This window comes from Prionailurus bengalensis, chromosome D1 (genome assembly GCF_016509475.1).
Source record: "Prionailurus bengalensis isolate Pbe53 chromosome D1, Fcat_Pben_1.1_paternal_pri, whole genome shotgun sequence".
Lineage (NCBI taxonomy): Eukaryota > Metazoa > Chordata > Mammalia > Carnivora > Felidae > Prionailurus > Prionailurus bengalensis.
In genome coordinates, this window is record NC_057346.1 from 62,727,446 (window position 1) to 62,746,800 (window position 19,355).

Here is a 19,355-nt window from a genome sequence, read left to right on the forward strand (position 1 = left end):
CTTGAGAAGGATAGGTATTATCTCAAGGATAGCTTGAGAAGGATAGGCTTTACATGTCTTGTAGAATTCCCCTGAGAAGCCATCTGGTCCTGGACTCTTATTTGTTGGGAGATTTTTGATAACTGATTCAATTTCTTCACTGGTTATGGGTCTGTTCAAATTTTCTATTTCTTCCTGTTTGAGTTTTGGAAGTATGTGGGTGCTTAGGAATTTGTCCATTTCTTCCAGGTTGTCCAGTTTGTTGGCATATAATTTTTCATAGTATTCCCTGATAATTGCTTGTATTTCTGAGGGATTGGTTGTAATCATTCCATTTTCATTCATGATTTTATCTATTTGGGTCATCTCCCTTGTCTTTGTGAGAAGCCTGGCTAGAGGTTTATCAATTTTGTTTATGTTTTTCAAAAAACCAACTCTGGTTTCATTGATCTGCTCTACAGGTTTTTTTTTTTTTAGATTCTCTATTGTTTATTTTTGCTCTGATCTTTATTATTTCTCTTCTTCTGCTGGGTTTGGGGTGTCTTTGCTGTTCTGCTTCTATTTCCTTTAGGTGTGCTGTTAGATTTTGTATTTGGGATTTTTCTTGTTTCTTGAGATAGGCCTGGATTGCAATGTATTTTCCTCTCAGGACTGCCTTCGCTGCATCCCAAAACGTTTGGATTGTTGTATTTTCATTTTCATTTGTTTCCATATATTTTTTAATTTCTTCTCTAATTGCCCCCATTGGCTCATTCATTCTTTCATTCTTTAACCTCCATGCTTTTGAAGGTTTTCCAGACTTTTTCCTATGGTTCATTTCAAATTTCATGGCATTGTGAGCATGGCATGATCTCAATTACTTTATATTTATTAAGGGCTGTTTTGTGACCCAGTATGTGGTCTATGCTGGAGAATGTTCCATGTGCACTCGAGAAGAAAGTATATTTTGTCGCTTTGGGATGCAGACTTATAAATATATCTGTCAAGTCCATCTGATCCAATGTATCATTCAGGGCCCTTGTTTCTTTATTGATCCTGTGTCTAGATGTCTATCCATTGTTGTAAATTGAGTATCAAAGTCCCCTGAAACTACCACACTCTTATTAATAAGGTTGTTTATGTTTGTGGTTAATTGTTTTACATATTTTGGGGCTCCTGTATTCGGCGCATAGACATTTATAATTGTTAGCTCTTCCTGATGGATAGACCCTGTAATTATTATGTAATGCCCTTCTTCATCTCTTGTTACAGCCTTTAATTTAAATTCTAGTTTGTCTGATATAAGTATGGCTACTTCAGCTTTCTTTTGACTTCCAGTAGCATGATAGATAGTTCTCCATCCCCTCACTTTCAATCTGAAGGTGTCCTCAGGTCTAAATTGAGTCTCTTGAAGACAGAAAATAGATGGGTCTTGTTTTTTTATCCATTCTGATACCCTATGTCTTTTGGTTGGAGCATTTAGTCCATTCCACTCAGTGTTGTTATTGAAAGATATGGGTTTAGAGTCATTGTGATGTCTGTAGGTTTCATGCTTGTAATGATGTCTCTGGTACTTTCTGGTCCTTGCAACATTTCGCTCACAGAGTCCCCCTTAGTATCTCTTGCACGGCTGGTTTAGTGGTGATGAATTCCTTCAGTTTTTGTTTGGGAAGACCTTTATCTCTCCTTTTCTGCATGACAGACTTGCTGGATAAAGGATTCTTGGCTGCATATTTTTCTGTTAATCACACTGAAGATTTCCTGCTATTCCTTTCTGGCCTGCCGAGTTTCAGTAGATAGGTCTGCCACTAGTCTTATGGGTCTCCCTTTATAAGTTAGAGCCTGCTTATCCCTAGCTTCTTTCAGAATTTTCTCTTTATCCTTGTATTTTGCCAGTTTCACTATGATATGTAGTGCAGAAGATCAATTCAAGTTACGTCTGAAGGGAGTTCTCTATGCCTCTTGGATTTCAATGCCTGTTTTCTTCCCCAGATCAGTGAAGTTCTCAGCTATGATTTGTTCAAGTACACCTTCAGCCCCTTTCTCTCTCTCTTCCTCTTCTGAAATTCTTATTGTACGGACATTGTTCCATTTGATTGCATCACTTAGTTCTCTAATTCTCCCCTCATACTCCTGGATTTTTTTTATCTCTCTTTTTCTCAGCTTCCCCTTTTTCCATAATTTTATCTTCTAATTCACCTATTCTCTCCTCTGCCTCTTCAATCTGTGCTATGTCTGCCTCCATTTTATTTTGCACCTCATTTATAGCATTTTTTAGCTTCTCATGACTAATTCTTAGTCCCTTGATCTCTGTAGCAATAGATTCTCTGCTGTCTCTATGCTTTTTTTAAGCCCAGTGATTAATTTTATGACTATTATTCTAAATTCTTATTCCATTATATTGTTTAAATCATTTTTGATCAATTTGTTAGCTGTCACTACTTCCTGGAATTTTTTTTTGAGGAGACTTCTTCCATTTTGTCATTTTGGGTAGTCCCTGGGGTGACGCCGAACTGCAGAGCACTTCCCCTGTGCTGTCTGGAGTAACTTGTGTTGGTGGGTGGGGCCGCAGTCAGACCCCGTGTCTGTCCCCAGCCCACTGCTGGGGCCACAGACTGGTGTGTACCTTATCTTCCCCTCTCCCAGGAGCAGGACTCACTGTGGAGTGGTGTGGCCCCTGTCCGGGTTACTTGCACACTGTCAGGCTTGTGGTGCTGCTTTGATGTGATCTGGCTTATTAGCCAGGGTGGATCCACAAGGTGCACAGGGGTGGGAGGGCCAGGCTTAGCTCACTTTGCCCTAGGTGGTCTCCTGTTGGAGGGGCCCTGAAGCACTGGGAGGGAGGCCGACCCGTGGGAGGGAGGGATCCACAGAAGCACAGCATTGGGTGTTTGCATGGTGCAAGCAAGTTTGGTGATGGGAAATGGTTCCCTTTCGGATTTCGGCTGGGAGATGGGAGAGGGAGATGGCACTGGTCAGCGCCTTTGTTCCCCACGGAGCTGAGCTCTGTCTTCCAGGGCTCAACAGCTCTCCCTCCCATTGTCCTCTTGCCCTCCTGCTCTCCAAGCAGAGCTGTTGACTTATAACACTCCTGATGTTAAGTACTGCTGGCTGTCAGAACTCACGGAGTCTGGCCCTTCTGCTTTTGCAAGCCAGACTCGGGGGCTCTGCCTTGCCGGGCGCGCTGCCTCTCCACCGCCTGGCTCCCTCCCGCCAGTGTATGTAGCATGCACTGCCTCTCCACCCTTCCTACCCTCTTTCATGGGCCTCTTGTCTATGCTTGGCTCCGGAGTCCGTTCTGCTAGTCTTCTGGTGGTTTTCTGGGTTATTTAGGCAGATGTTGTTGGAATCTAAGTGATCAACAGGATGAGGTGAGCCCAGAGTCCTCCTAAACCACCATCGTCTCCACTGCAATCTTGATAATATATCGATGCATCTTTTTTTTAATGTTTATTTTATTTTTGAGGCAGAGAGAGACAGAGCATGAGCAGGGGAGGGGCAGAGAGCAAGAGACACAGAATCTAAGCAGGATTCAGGCTCTGAGCTGTCAGCACACAGCCCGACACACGGCTCAAACTCATCAACTGCGAGATTATGACCTGATTCAACATCAGACACTCAACCGGCTGAGCCACCCAGGCACCTCTATTTTATGATACATCTTACCTATTCATTATGTTACTGTTTCTTGGACGCCCTTCCCAACTCTGCTCTTTAGGATTTTAGTATCATGAACACAGACCTTTACCTTATTTGTTTACTGATGTGTTTCAAACTCCAGGGTGATAGTCTGTCACATGATAGATGCAATGAAAGCATTTCATCAGGGACTTAATCTAGACAAGGTGAGTAGGAGACTCAGAGTTGAGAAAGGGACATTTCATTTGCCACCTGAAAGTAGACAAAGAGCCCACTAGACAAAAAAAAATGATCCATATATGACATGTCTTATCATATAGTTATCCTGAAAATTATGAAACTCTCATTTTATTTTATAACATAGTATGAACATTTTCATGCCAATAAGTATACCCCCAACTTATAATTTTTGTTCTAGATAGTGATCATATATTTTGTTTTGTAGGGACGGAAAAGTTTCTTTTTAGGCTGGTCTGAAAATTAAACTGATAGAGAGTATAGAAGAAAAAAAGCATGCACATTTTATTGAATTTTTACATGTACATGGGAGCCTTCACAAGAGAATGAAGAAATGACCAGAGCAGGAAGCTTTTATACTTTATAGACAAAGAAACAATAGGTTTGGGGAGAATTGACACAGAGGTTTGGGCTCTGGGAAGTAAAAGGTGAAGAAGTAAATAAAAAGGTAACAGTGTAACAAGGTTTGTTTATAGGTTCCTATGATGCCATTGCTGGGCTGGGAAGTGTGTCTCCACTAAAAGAATTTATTTCTTGCCTCAAGAAAAGGGGAAACTTATTCTGCACTTACTTCTTAATTGCTTTTAGCTCAAAGTAATTTTTATGCCAAAGAGGCATATTGTGAGTTTATAGATTCTGGTCTTTCAGTTTTATACAGGAATGAAATTGAATATTCAAAATTACCAAACACTGTATAGTGAAATAAGATATCTCACAACCCAAAACTCCTCTCTGGAGGCAACCACCATCATCAGATCCTACATGTTTTTCCAGATTCTTCCATGTGCGTAGACTTTTTAAAATCTAAATGGTAGTATACTCAGTGCTTCACTCCTTTTCATTTTATAATATATTTTTTTATTCCTATATGCCATATCTCTTTATACACAACTTCTTTTATCTTTGTATGATAATTTTCCTCTTTTACATTTGGAGTATATCTTGACAATGTTGGGGGGGAAACTGTACAAATCTCATTTTATCCATTTTAGCTTAAATGAAGCTTAAAAATTATTTCTGGGAGAAATTTCAGATCATAGGTTATCTTCTCTTTCTTCAGAAGGTGATACCAATTCACACCCCCATGAGCATAGGACAAGATCAACTTTTTTCCTACATCCACTTAAAAGTGTTTTAGCAAGTTTTCAAATATTTTAGCCATTTAGAGAGGTAAAACAATGTATCTTTGTAATTTACATGTTTTCTTCTTTTGAATGAAATTGACCATACATCCTTATATTTATAATTGATTGATTTTTATATGCACTATCTATCCTTACCTTCACTTGCTGTTTTATTAAGAATTTGAAAGTGATTTTCTACAGCTGTTTACTTAGGTATTCATTCCTTTTCCTGTGATATGAAACACATCCTTCTGTGCCCTTGGGTCTCTCTCTGGATGTTGTTTGTGGCTATTTGTCACAGGGAATTAAAAAAAAACATTTAAATGTTTTTATTTATATTTGAGACAAAGAGAGATAGAGCATGAGCAGGGGAGGGGCAGAAAGAGAGAGAGGGAGACACAGATTCTGAAGCAGGCTTCAGGCTCTGAGCTGTCAGCACAGAGCCCGATGCAGGGCTCAAACTCACAGACTGTGAGATCGTGACCTGAGCTGAAGTCGGGCACTTAATCGACTGAGCCATCCAGGCACACTGGGAATTTTTTAGAGTGAAATGTATTGATCTTTCTTTTAATGGCTACTCAGTTTTATTGTAAGTTTAGGATAGTTTTTGGTCATCTGAGGTTATTAAAATAAAAATATTCTCTGGGGTGCCTGGATGGCTCAGTTGGTTAAGCATCTGACTTTGGCTTGGGTCATGATCTCACAGATAGTGATTTCGAACCCCACGTCAGGCTCTGCTCTGGCAGTGCAGAGCCTGCTTGGGATTCTACCTTTCTCTCCCTGTTGCTCTCTGACCCTCTCCCACTTGCATTCCCTCTCTCCCAAATACATAAATAAATAAACTTAAAAAAATATTATCCCATATGTTCTTCTATATTGTTCTTTTATTTTAACCCTCACTACTTAAAATAAGTGAAATGTAATACATATTCAAAACAGTGCACTAAGCTTAATAAATTGTCAACACTCATGCAACTACAGCATAGATCAAGAAGTAAAACACTGCCAGACCCCGGAAGCCACTGTCACAACTTTTCTACTTACTACCTTTTCTTCCACATACATTCAAATAGTAACCACTATCTTAACTTTTTTTGCCAATATATTAATGGTTTTCTCTGTGTACTTACATCATTTAGCATGCATCCCTAAATGTTTAGCTTGATATATTCTGTTATCTATCTTATATAAATGGAACCATATAGTATATGTTCTTTTGTGTGCCTGGCTTCTATTGCTCAACATAAGAATAATGCATGTTGTTGCACATACCTGTGATTCAGGCATGTCTATTGCTGCATAGCAATTCATTATGTGAATATAGCACAATTCCTTTAATCCATTCTACCATTAATAGGCATTTAAGTTACTTTCAAGTTTGGGCCATTATGAATAATATTTTCACACATTTCTTCATACTCATTCATATGCATGGCATTCCCCTGATCCAGGTTGATCTGTTAATGGATACTTCTGAATGCCCAACCATCCCAAAGCAGAGACCAATGTTTGAACTTCTGATACAAGACCATTTCCATGGGAGAACGGCCAGCCAATTGTTGGTGGATTCCATGATGATAAGAGTAATAGCAGTGGTATCATTTCCTTATGTGAGGAGATATGAATGTCAAATACAAATATGTCTTTACTGTCTGCAATACTACTCACAGAACCACTGCCTGTACCTAGAGTTCATATTATACTATCCTGAGGCCAAATAACTCATTTTTCAAATAGAGTTCTAACACTGTAATCACACCAATAGGATTCATGAAATTTACTATGTACTTTATTACCCAAAGCAGATGGGCTGAGAAAATAAAAGGATAGATTATACATCATAAGGAAAGCTGACAGCTGGGAAAAATTCTTCAAATGAGAAGTGCTATTCCCTACAGCATATGGTATATGCTTGAATAAGGACAATTTATGGTGTCATATCCTCTCTAGCCATATTTCTAAATCCAGTAACCAAGGGATGGGGGTAGGAGTAAACTTTCTTACTATTACATGTCATAACTGAGGGGGTTCAGGGAAGGCTACCTCAGAATGTGCCTCTTTGGCATGTGGATTATTTAGAGCTGAAAGACAATCTAGGCCCAGAAGACACAGGAAGAACTTTTTACCTCCCCCTTGCCTTCCTAAAAGAATTTAGATAGGGGGGACTGTACCAGGAAGACAGCTCTGACCAAAAATAACTTTTTATATGGGAAAGATGTATCTGCATGGTGTGGCAAACCTTTGCTTACTAAAGATGTATTCTTCTCAGCTTCCTGTGAATTGCCTTCCTCCCCCTTGAGACCTCATTTCCCTCTCCCCTTCTGCTTAGCTCAGGATGGTATATAGGTGTCCCTCACTTACCAAAAATAAAACATTTCTATAACATCTTTTGTAAGCTGAAATGGCATAAAGCAAAAGAAGAAATTACCATTAATTTACATGGAAAAAATTTTTAGCATATACAGAATATATTTTTGTATCGCTGTAACTATGGATTTGGCAGCTTAGAGGTCCGAGTTTCCAAGAGAGATAAACTTCTACTAGAAAATACAGCCATGATTCTATTTAATTAAAATGCAAGATTACCCCCCCCCCATAATTATGGATATGTCATGGCATTTTCCTAGCTGGGATGGTTAATCTCGACTATCAAGAAGAAATTGTGCTGCTTTTACACAGGGTTTGAAAGATGAAATTAATTTATGGCTTGGCTAGAAGCATCGCATATTTATCTCTGGAGATACTGGATGTATAGTTTTTAATTTCGGGACAAGATAAGGGCAGTAAGGTTTATAATGTGTCATTTAAAGTCTGAATTTTCCCTGGAGACCCCAAGGTCAGTTTGGAAAAGACCTCACTGATTAACAGACACTTATTAAAAGTAGAAATTTAAATGACCGAGAAATAAATACCAAGATTTTAAACCTCATTAGTAACAGGGAAATGCAAATTAAACCACAATGACACGTTTTGACATATTTAGCAATTTGCTACATGGAAACATTTTTCAATAAGCATGGTTAATCAGAAAATAGAGCAACGGAAGCTTCTATACTGTGAAGTCCAAAGTATAAGTTGGTACACTCCACTTTGGACAGTATTTTGAACTTACCAAGTTAAGTTAAACATACCCCACGACCCAGTAATTCACCTCAGGGATACATCCTAATGAAATTCATAATTCTGTCTGTGAGGATCTGGTTTTCCTAAAGTAGACTGCAGATGGCAACATAATGATCTAAAACCACGATGACCAATGTAACAATTTACATTCCAGCGAACGAATGAATGAAGATCATCTGTATACGGCAATCCTCAAAACCGATCTCCCTCATCTTGAGGATAGTACATGTGAATGAAGTCAACAGTGGCTACCATGAACAGAAACGAAAACCAATTCAGGTGTACATTGCTTGCAACCATAGAACTCCCACTAGTAAGACAGGAGCTGTGAATCTGAGTGCCATTCGAAAGAGATATCTTAACCTTTCTTCTTTTGGAATTGGGGGGTGGGGTGGGGTGGTGAGTGGGAACAATGACAAAGATAAATGATCAAACACAAGAGCAGTTGGGAGTTAGGAATCAGGTAGGGGCGCCTGGTGGCTCAGTCAGTTAAGCAACGGACTCAATTTCGGCTCAGGTCATGATCTCACAGTTTGTGAGTTTGAGCCGCACATTAGGCTCTATGCTAATAGTGTGCATCCTGCTTGGGATTCTTCCTCTTTCTCTGCCCCTCCCCTGCTTGCATTCTCCCTATCTCTCAAAATAAATACATACATACATAAATAAATAGATAAATAAGTAAACAAACAAATTTTAAAAGAAGTTCAGAATCAACTAAATATTTAAGGATATCATATGTCAAGCTATGTAGTTTGTATTTTTCAATTTCAACAAATAATTGTTGAATAATAATATTTTTGTTGAATAATTGTTGAAATTGTTAAATAATTGTTGAAATAATAATCCCTACAAACCAACGGGACAAAACAAGAAATGAAGACAATTTGAAGTTTCTAATATTCCGGGGTCCAGGAAAGAGATTTGGGGGGCCTAAAACATGGAAAAAGAAAAGATAGGTCATAAGAAAGCATTTTTAAACGTTAAAATCAATATTACTTCTTTTTTATTTGAATGTGTAGGATGTCATATCTGCAATATAATTCTAGTACTTCCAGAATGTAAATGTTTAATTTTGTCAATTTTTTCTTCCAAAATGAAAACTCAGCCTCGTCCTTCCTTTGGCTTACCTTTTTGTTCACTTAAAATTCCACTCTTTCATCTTCAATACTTGGCCTTTAAGTGGGTAATACAAATTAAAGTTTTATTTCGTAATGCCTCCTCCCACATCCCAAATCCCATCACTCAAATGGAAGTAATTCACTGGCTATCCATGCCTTGAGGGACAAAATGAATGGGGACTTATTTTGCATGACTTTGCTCACTAGTTAACAAGATAACAGATTCCTTGCCCTGGGATGCTTGAAGGACTTCAACACAGTTGTGTAAACTTTCTTCTGGATTCCACGGAATACAATAAGCCAGTCTAGTCTATTAGCCTGCCAGGAAACTTTGGACAAAATCACTCTTACAGCAATGACTCCTCAGTTTCAATTGTTTGTCATGTTGAGGATATTTTCTACCATTTTCTTAGGAAGAACAGATTGAATGAAAAATAAAAGAAAAATTGGAGGCAGAATTCAGACATCAGACTGGGAAAAAAGTAGCCTTTAGTGGGAGGTATAGTGGACAAGATCATTTTGATCTCTTTCTCTTCCTGGTAATTTGTCCTGCTGCCCAAGTTTATGGTGTAATAACGTGAGGCTAGAGCATTTCGTGTATTTTGAAGCTGCTCTGGGCCTTACAAGTAAAATGAGACCCTACAGATAGGGTGGCAGTGGGAAAGAATTAGAAAACATCTTGCTTAGCAGTGGTTCCGCTTTAAACATTGGGGAAGATGGCCTTTTAAACAAACGGAGTAGTGGGGCACCTGGATAGCTCAGTCAGTTGAGCACCTGACTCTTGGTTTTGGCTCAGGTCATGATCTCACAGTTTTGTGAGTTCGAGCCCTGCATCTGGCTCTGTGTAGGCAGCATGGAGTCTGCTGGGGATTCTCTCTCTCTGCCCCTCTCCTGCTCGCACTGTCTTTGTCTCTCTCAAAATAAATAAATAAACTTTCAAAAATGTTGTTATCTCATTTAACAAAGTAGAAGTTTCATTATGAGTTTAGTTCCTAGTTATTGGTGGGGGACAGGATGGAGGGCAACTGCATATGTAACTAGAGTAGCTTCTAAAAATTATGCCTTTCATGGAGGAAATTTAAATGACACCTCTCATTGTACTTTTGCTACAGAGGCAGAATTCTTCCATTTTTGCCTCAAAAGCTTCAACTTATTCCAATGAGAGTTTGAAGGTTAGAGATTTAGCTCTTGGCTACCTGAGTTTAGGGACTTCCATGAACAATAGCACCTGCCTTAGCCATGGCCCATGGCATCTCTCAGGAACACACTGCTGCCAGACTCTCTCCTTTTGAGTCTGTCTGTTTGAAATCTCCATAGGTCATTTATACCTGTGCTGCAACTTCCCTTCAAACTGCCTTCTAGGAGAAAATGGCACGACCAGAGTCATTTTAAAATAAAACCCAAGGGGCACCTTGGTTTCAGTCAGTTAAGCATCCGACTCTTGGTTTCAGCCCAGGTCATGATTTCACAGTTCATGAGTTTGAGCCCTGCATCAGGTTCTGCTCTGACAGTGCAGAGCATACTTGGGATTCTCTCTCCCCCCTCTCTGCCCCTACCCCATTCATGCTTGCTCTCCCTCCCTTTCTCTCTCTCTCTCTTTATCTCAGAATAAATAAATAAACTTAAAAAAAAAAAAAAAAGCCAGAGCAGGTACTGCACAGAAAGTACCTTACCTGCCTTGGTTTGCATTGGGCCAAAACCTCTGGACTGGGCAAAATGGCAATTGTTTTAAGCAAGTGCTTGAGAAGTCAGCGAGAGAACAGACATCCTGATCACAACAGTAACAGTTGTGGACTTTCTGAAGGTAAAACCAGCAGTCTGTCACTGTATAGCCCAGAGTAGTTTACCCTGTTAAAACACTCATGGCAACTTGTTTCCTTTTTCTTTACCTCACGTAATTGCCCCTTTCTTTTCCTTATAAAAATTCCTTGCTTTTGCCCTATTAGTGAGACGCTATTTGGGTTTCTACCTGAATCTATTCTCCCCGAATTGCAAATCTTTGATCCCAAGTAATCGCTCATTTGCCTCTCATTATGGCTCTTTATTTTCAGGTTAACAGAAGGTAATGATCACATGAAGCCTAGAATCCTAGAATCTAGAAAGTCCCTAACGCTGAAAGCATAGATGTTCAATCCATCTGCACCCACCACGGCCTGTCTGAACCAAAGAACTACCATTATTCATTACTACTTTCCTCCCTTTTTTCTCCACAGATACTTACTGTTAGCTTAAATTACACCTCACTAGAATTAACCTCTTAAAAGACATTGGGTTTGAATACTTATCACAAAGACAGAGTTTCATAGAAATGTGTACATAGCAGTCTTGCTATACTGAAAATGGAGGATGTATTAGATTATAAGTCAAACTCATACTAAACTCATACTAAAATTTTATGACTGAAGAAACAATAAGAGTAAGAGAGCTACTAAGGTCTTCTAATAGAGTACCAAATAAGTATGAATATATTTCTCAAGATTTCCTAAGTGCCCATTTTATCTCCCTCACCAATTATGCAATGATGCATTCTAACTTTTTTTCTTGTTTTTTTTTAAGTTTATTAATATGTTTTGAGGGAGACAGAGACAACACAAGGCGGGGAGGGGGACAGAGAAAGAGAGAGAGAGAGAGAGACAATCCCAAGCAGGCTCTGCACTACTAGTGTGGAGCCGGATGTGGGGCTCGAACTCACAAAACCGTGAGATCATGACCTGAGCTGAAACCAAGAGTCAGTCATTTAACTGACTGAGCCACCCAGGTGCCCCACATTCTAACTCTTTATCTTCTTATTATTTTCACGCTTCTCTTACTTTATGATTGATTAAGTCTATACATATTTTGTGAACTTGAATTTATTCACCCATTCATTTATTCATTCATTCATTTGTTCATCCACCCCACAAATACATGTTGAGTACCTGCTGGATGCCAGATACTGTTACAGGAAGCAAGATATATTACTGAATAAAACAGTCTTCCTCATGTACACTGTTTACTGCAGGCTTACTATTCTTTCTTATGGTAAGGCTTTGAGCTCAGGGACTTTTCATTTTTCTCTCTAATAGCCAAGACCTTTCCTTCTTGAATTTGGATAAATTTTTACTCTACTCATTGCCTGAGTTTTGTATTAGTAAAGACTGGACATAACATAGATAACTATTAACTGAAGACTATTTAAAAAGATTTCACACATAGGGGCACCTGGGTGGCGCAGTCGGTTAAGCGTCCGACTTCAGCCAGGTCACGATCTCGCGGTCCGTGAGTTCGAGCCCCCCATAGGGCTCTGGGCTGATGGCTCAGAGCCTGGAGCCTGTTTCCGATTCTGTGTCTCCCTCTCTCTCTGCCCCTCCCCCGTTCATGCTCTGTCTCTCTCTGTCCCAAAAATAAATAAACGTTGAAAAAAAAAAAGATTTCACACATAAATAAAGTTCAAAAGTATAAAGCAGTAAAAAAATAAAGAAATAAGTATAGATTATTTTTGAAAGGACAAAATTAAAGCTGATACTAGATTGACATCTGGAGAGAGAAAATGAAGAATAAAGCTTCCGAAATTAGAAGGAAACTTTTTTTCCACATAGTTCTCCAAATTGGGTGTTGCTCAATGCCAAAATAATAAATGTTTTAAATTTTGCAAGCCAAGAGGCAAAACTAAGGATATTATATAATTATACAAAAAAGAAAACAAATTTCTATATTTTTATTGACAAAAATTAAAAACATAATAATAATTATTTAGTACCTTTTGTTGGTCACACAGGTCTACTAGTAAGAAGAGAATCCTTTTTTGTCTGTGATAACATTTCACTTAAGTATAAGTGGGATTCAAAGTTACTGTTCCCTACCATCAGAATTGATTGCAGATGTTCATATGTTAATACTGATCTATAAAATAATCATAGGGTGAAAAAAAGAGAGGGGGAAAACCAAGAAACAGATTCTTAACTATGGAGAACAAATTGATGGTTACCAGAAGGAAGGTTGGTAGGAAGATGGGTTAAACACATGATGGAGATTAATGATTATGTAAGTATTGAATCACTAAATTGTATATCTGAAACTAATACTACACTGTATGTTAACTAATTGGAATTTAAATTAAAACTTTAAAAAATTCCTTTTCATGAAGATAAGAACTCTCAAATACTGATATTAATTCTTCAGCATACAATTTTAATTGAGCACATTCATCTCTTAGAAGGCACTTATAGAATCCTATCAGACTTTCATCTTGACATTTGCCTTTTGCATTTTATTATATTGGAGATGATGGGTTCTGGACAGGGGACCCCAGGAGTGCCTCTTTCACATGCCTGTTATGGTCCTGAAGACAATCAAGACCTAATAGACTTAAGAAGAGCTTTTGGCCTCCCCTTAACTGCCTAAAAGAGTTTAGATAGGGGACCAGCACCAGAAAGAGAGCTATTGCCAAAGACAACTTTTTTTTACACAGGGAAGATTTTGCATGGCATGGCAAAATTTTGTTTACCAAACATTGACTTATCATCTCCTGTGAATTGTCTTCATCTCCTTTGAAGTCCCAAACCCATACCTGCTTCTCCTTACCTCGGGACTGCATGTAAGCCTCAATTGCTTATCAGTGGGTCTCATATATTTGGAACCCCCCATACTTAGGAAATTAAATTTATTTTTCTCCTCTTAATCTGTTCCATGTTAATTTAATTATTAGACCAATCAAAGAACAAAGAGGGGTTAAGGGAAAATTTTTCCTGCCCTAGAGAGATCAATCATTTCCAAATGAAGGTCAGATGTTATATTTCTTTATACTTAACTCCTTGCCCCATTTTCATAAAAAGTTTTCATATTCTCAAAAATCAGCAAATCCCTGCACTCTACATATATTGCAAAACTTTTTTTAGGTACAGCTGTTTTTAAAGTCCGTCTGTTCCTCATCTCATTTCTACTTGTAGGTGGAGGAAGGTAGTGAGGAGTTTGGGGTTCTATAATGGAAGAGAAAATATATGTGGGAGGGGAAATTACTGATTATGGCAGCATTTTATATCTCTCAATTGAAATATTAAGAATACATATTGTTCATAGTAGAATAATTATAACCATATATAAAAAGTGCTATGCCGGGGCGCCTGGTTGGCTCAGTGTTAAGCGGCCGACTTTGGCTCAGGTCATGATCTCGCGGTCTGTGAGTTTGAGCCCCGCGTCGGGCTCTGTGCTGACAGCTCAGAGCCTGGAGTCTGTTTCAGATTCTGTGTCTCCCTCTCTCTGACCCTCCCCCGTCCGTGCTCTGTCTCTCTCTGTCTCAAAAATAAATAAACGTTAAAAAAAAATTTAAAAAAAGTGCTATGCCTTGTCACTCCTACCTAACACAGTGATAGGTATCACCCATACCTAAGTATGGGTGAGGATGTTAATTCTGCCATACCATGATTGAAGTACATACATTTCCCAAACTTTGTCATGTATATTCATGTTCTTCAGGGTCACAAAGTGTGATTTTGCTGTGACAAGATTTAGGATTTTAGTTCCCTATTATAACTCATTTCCCCTGTGCAGAGATATGAATTTTAAAAATAAGTAACTTTTTTGTTACACCTCAGACTAATCAGCCACCTCTATACATATCAAGCTATCTTTACCCAGTGATGCTAGCATTCATGCATTATGGCTTTTACACAAAGTCAGTGTTCTGAAACCTAGAACTCATTGACTTTCACTGAATTGAAGATTACACAATCTCCAGGAATTCCATAGAGTCCTATAACCTGGATTCCTGTGTGGAAATGGTGTAATCAGGGGGAGTTGAGGTCCTTAGAGTTAAAACTCAGAGTCTGAAATACAGAAATGCTATTGGCCCTAAGGATTTTCCTTTGAAGAACAAGAATAGAGGCATTGGCCCTGTGGAGGATAAAAACAGATGCATGTGGCCATCATACATGGGTTGGGGAATTAGAGTTCTTTTTGGAGAAAGAAGCTGGGAACTGGTAAGTAATTTCCTGGGTAGACTGAGAAAACAAGGGAGAAAACTGTTGGAAACATAGCAGGGCCTTAAAAAAAGGAAACAGGTGGCTATTTGATTAGTTCCTCCATGAATCATTCTAAGATAAAATCCCCTACTCTATTTCTACCTTGAGTTTTATACTGTTTGTAGCTGATGGGAGAAATAGAACACTTCTGAGGTTATAACAGAAAAATATATGGCCAGTATCCTTGGTACTTTACTAAAGATTCTAGGAGGCAGTGTAGCCTGAGACACAAAAATCAGTGTGACTAATTGAGGTGGCATGAGGAAGACAGAGGAAGGAGAAAACTGATGAGCAATTTTTGGAAGGCATATTCATCAGTGTCACTGGATTCCTAGGCCAGTATTCTTTCTTTACACTAGTGGTGCACAAATAAATATATGATATCTATGAAACAAATTTTCCAGTTGGAGATGCTTTCTTCAATGTCATACATTGTTACACCATCCAAAAGAAAGAAAGAAAGAAAGAAAGAAAGAAAGAAAGAAAGAAAGAAAGAAAGAAAGAAAGAAATATAGATGCAGACAGAGAAGGACTGGGGACTGAAAACAGAAGGAGTGTTAAAATTTTCAATTCATTCAAAGGTATAGTGAGCAACATGTTGCTACACTCAGTAATAAGTCTTAGGCAGATCTAAAGCGCTCAATCACATTTAGGGTTTTTTTTATTTTGAATTTTTTTAACATGTATTTATTTTTGAGACAGAGAGAGACACAGCATGAACGGGAGAGGGGCAGAGAGAGAGGGAGACACAGAACCGGAAGCAGGCTCCAGGCTCTGAGCCATCAGCCCAGAACCCGACGCGGGGCTTGAACCTGCAGACCGCGAGATCGTGACCTGAGCTGAAGTCAGACGCTTAACCGACTGAGCCACCCAGGCGCCCCACATTTAGGTTTTTTAACAAGACTGAGAGCCCAACATGAAGCTGAAGAGAAAGGTAAGGAAACAAATAACATCCTGAAGGAGCAATGTGGATGTAGTGATTTGAGAGCACCTGATGTGGTGTCAGTAAATTTGTTCTGATGGGTTAGTTCCATGTATTAGCCATGTAAAAACATTAATAAGTCTCCTTAATTAATGAGTTCAGTTTCATTATTCACTACTGATAAAATTATCTACATTATAGGGAGAATAACCAAGAATATATGGTGCCTGGGTGACCTAGTCAGTTGGGCATCCGACTCTTGATTTTGGCTCAGGTCATGATCCCAAGGCCATGGAATTGAGCCCTGTGTCAGGCTCTGTGCTGAGCATGGAACCTGCTTGAGATTCTCTCCCTCTCTCTCTTTCTCTCTCTCACCCTCTGCCCCTCTTCCCTGCTTGCACTCTCTCTCTCTCTAAAATAATAATAATAAAAGAATATTACTGTGCTTTGATATCTCCTATTTCATAACCTGAAGAATAGTTAGTACCCATGATGATAAACAGATTTCCTTACCCATATCCATACACAGAAATAGAAAAATCCTTATAACTCACTTGGAAGTTCACTAATAAAAAGACTTCCAACCATCCTAATGTTCACTATTTGATACATTCTCATTGGTCTAAGAATGTAATAATGCTTAATTAGGAACAGAGTACGAGAGCTTAAGAGATTTAGTATAGAAAAAAATTTTATCTATTATCCATCTATTTATCTATCAATCAATCAATCATCTATTTACCTATCTACCTATCAGTAGATAGATTATCTTCATGGTAAAGAGCCAAGAATCCTGGATTCAAGATTTATAGTCAATGATACTACACTAATATCAGTTATTCATCTATAATACCATAATAATTACCCTTATTTAATATAATAAATATCTCTCATGAGGTAATTAAGATAATTGAGATGATTTATGCAAAAAATTTTATAATACTAATTAATTCATTGTAAGCAATCAATACACATTTGCCTAAACTGTTCCTTTTCAGAGAGACATCAAAGTTAACGTCAAAGTTGAAGAATGTAACATACCCTTTAACTGGTCGCCATGGATGATTACAACTGTACTACACTGACACTAGCATCATTCCGATTGAATGGATTGCCTGGCCTATAAAGTGTGCATGTGCCTTGTTACTGCACTGGGGAATTATGGGCTCCTCTATCTCATTCATCTGGAGGAGTCCCTACACTGGCCCATGTATTTCTTGGCCTTATTCTTCTTCATTGACATTGTTCAGTGTACTAGTTCTGTACCCAAAATGCTATGTATCTTCTGGTTTGATCTCAAAGATATTAGCTTCAATGCTCACCTGACCCAGATGTGCTTTCTCCATACCTTCACAGGGATGGACTCTGGGGTGCTCATATTCATGGCCCTGAACCACTATGTGATCATCTATTATCCTCTGTGCTATGCCACTATCATCACCAATTCTATGATTGCCAAGGCTGGGTTTCCCACATTTTTTTTGAGGTGTGATACTCATCATTCCCTTTATGTTACTCACCAAATGCCTATTATATTGTAAGGGCAGTATAATTTCCTACACCTACTTTGACCACATGACTATGGTCAAGTTGTCCTGTGGCAATATCAAGGTCAATGCAATCTATGGTCTGATGGTTGCCCTTCTGATTGGGGGCTTCAACATCCTGTGCATCACAGTCTCCTAGACAATGATCCTCCAGGCAGTGGTCAGTTTCTTCTTAGCAAAGTCTGAAGGCCTTCAGCACCTGAACTGTCCACATCTGTCCACATAGGACATCACCTATGTCTGACCCTTCTTCACCTTTTTCACCCACTGTTCTTGCAGTTATACAATCCCCCACAGCGTTCACATTTATAGGCTAACTCATGCCTGCTCCTGCTGCCCACACTGAATCCTATTGTCTAGGGGATAAAGACTAAAAAAATACAAGAAGCTGGAAGATGGTGGCGTAGGAGGACGCTGGGCTCACTGCGTCCTGCGGGTCACTTAGATACCACCCACACCTGCCTAAATAACCCAGAAAACCACCAGAAGACTAGCAGAACGGATTCTCTGGAGCCAAGAGTAGACAAGAGGTCCACAGAAAAGGGTAGGAAGGGTGGAGAGGCAGTGCACGCTACATGGACTGGCAGGAGAGAGCTGGGGTGGAGGGGCAGCCCGCTGGCAAAGCGGAGCCCCCGAGTCTGGCTTGTAAAAATAGAGGGGCCAGACGGAGTGTGTTCTGACAGCAAGCAGGACTTAACACCTGGAAGGTTATAAGTCAACAGATCTGCTCAGAGAGCGGGAGGGCTGGAGGACAACGGGAGGGAGAGTTTTTGAGCCCCAGATGACAGAGCTCAGCTTGGCAGGGAACAAAGGCGCTTGCCAGTGCCATGTCCCTCGCCCATCCCCCAGCCGAAACCACAAAGGGAACCAGTTCCTGTCAGGGAGTTTACGTGCACTGTGCAAACACCAAACGCTGTGCTTCTGCAGATCCACCCCTCCAGTGGGTCTGACTCCCTCCAGGTGCTGCAGGGCCCCACCTGAAGTAGATCTCCGAAAGAAAAGTGAGCTGAACCTGCCCCTCCCACCCTGTTCACCTTGCCGATCCACCCCAGCTAATACGCCAGATCCCCAGCACCACAAGCCTGGAAGTGTGCAAGTAGCCCAGATGGGCCACGCCACCCCACAGTGAATCCTGCCCCTAGGAGAGGGGAAGAGAAGATACACACTAGTCTGACTGTGGCCCCAGCGGTGGGCTGGGGGCAGACATCAGGTCTGACTGCGGCCCCGCCCACCAATGCAAGGTATTCAAGACAGCACAGGGGAAGTGCCCCGCAGTCCCACACCACTCCAGGAACTATCCAAAATGACGAAACGGAAGAACTCCCCTCAAAAAAACCTCCAGGAAATAATGACAGCTAACAAACTGATCAAAAACGATTTAAACAATATAACAGAAAGTGAATTTAGAATAATAGTCATAAAATTAATCACTAGGCTTGAAAACAGTATAAAGGACAGCAGAGAATCTATTGCTACAGAGATCAAGGGACTAAGGAACAGTCACGAGGAGCTAAAAAACGCTATTAATGAGCTGCAAAATAAAATGGAGATGACCACAGCTCAGAGTGAAGAGGCAGAGGAGAGAATAGGTGAACTAGAAGATAAAATTATGGAAAAAGAAGAAGCTGAGAAAAAGATTAAAAAATCCAGGAGTATGAGGGGAAAATTAGAGACTAAGTGATGCACTA

At 39.6% G+C, this 19,355-nt stretch overlaps 1 pseudogene; it reads left to right on the forward strand.

Annotated features, from left to right (window-relative positions):
* Positions 1 to 17,177: 17,177 nt before the first annotated feature.
* On the forward strand, positions 17,178 to 18,051 carry LOC122484284 (annotated as a pseudogene).
* Positions 18,052 to 19,355: the final 1,304 nt, after the last annotated feature.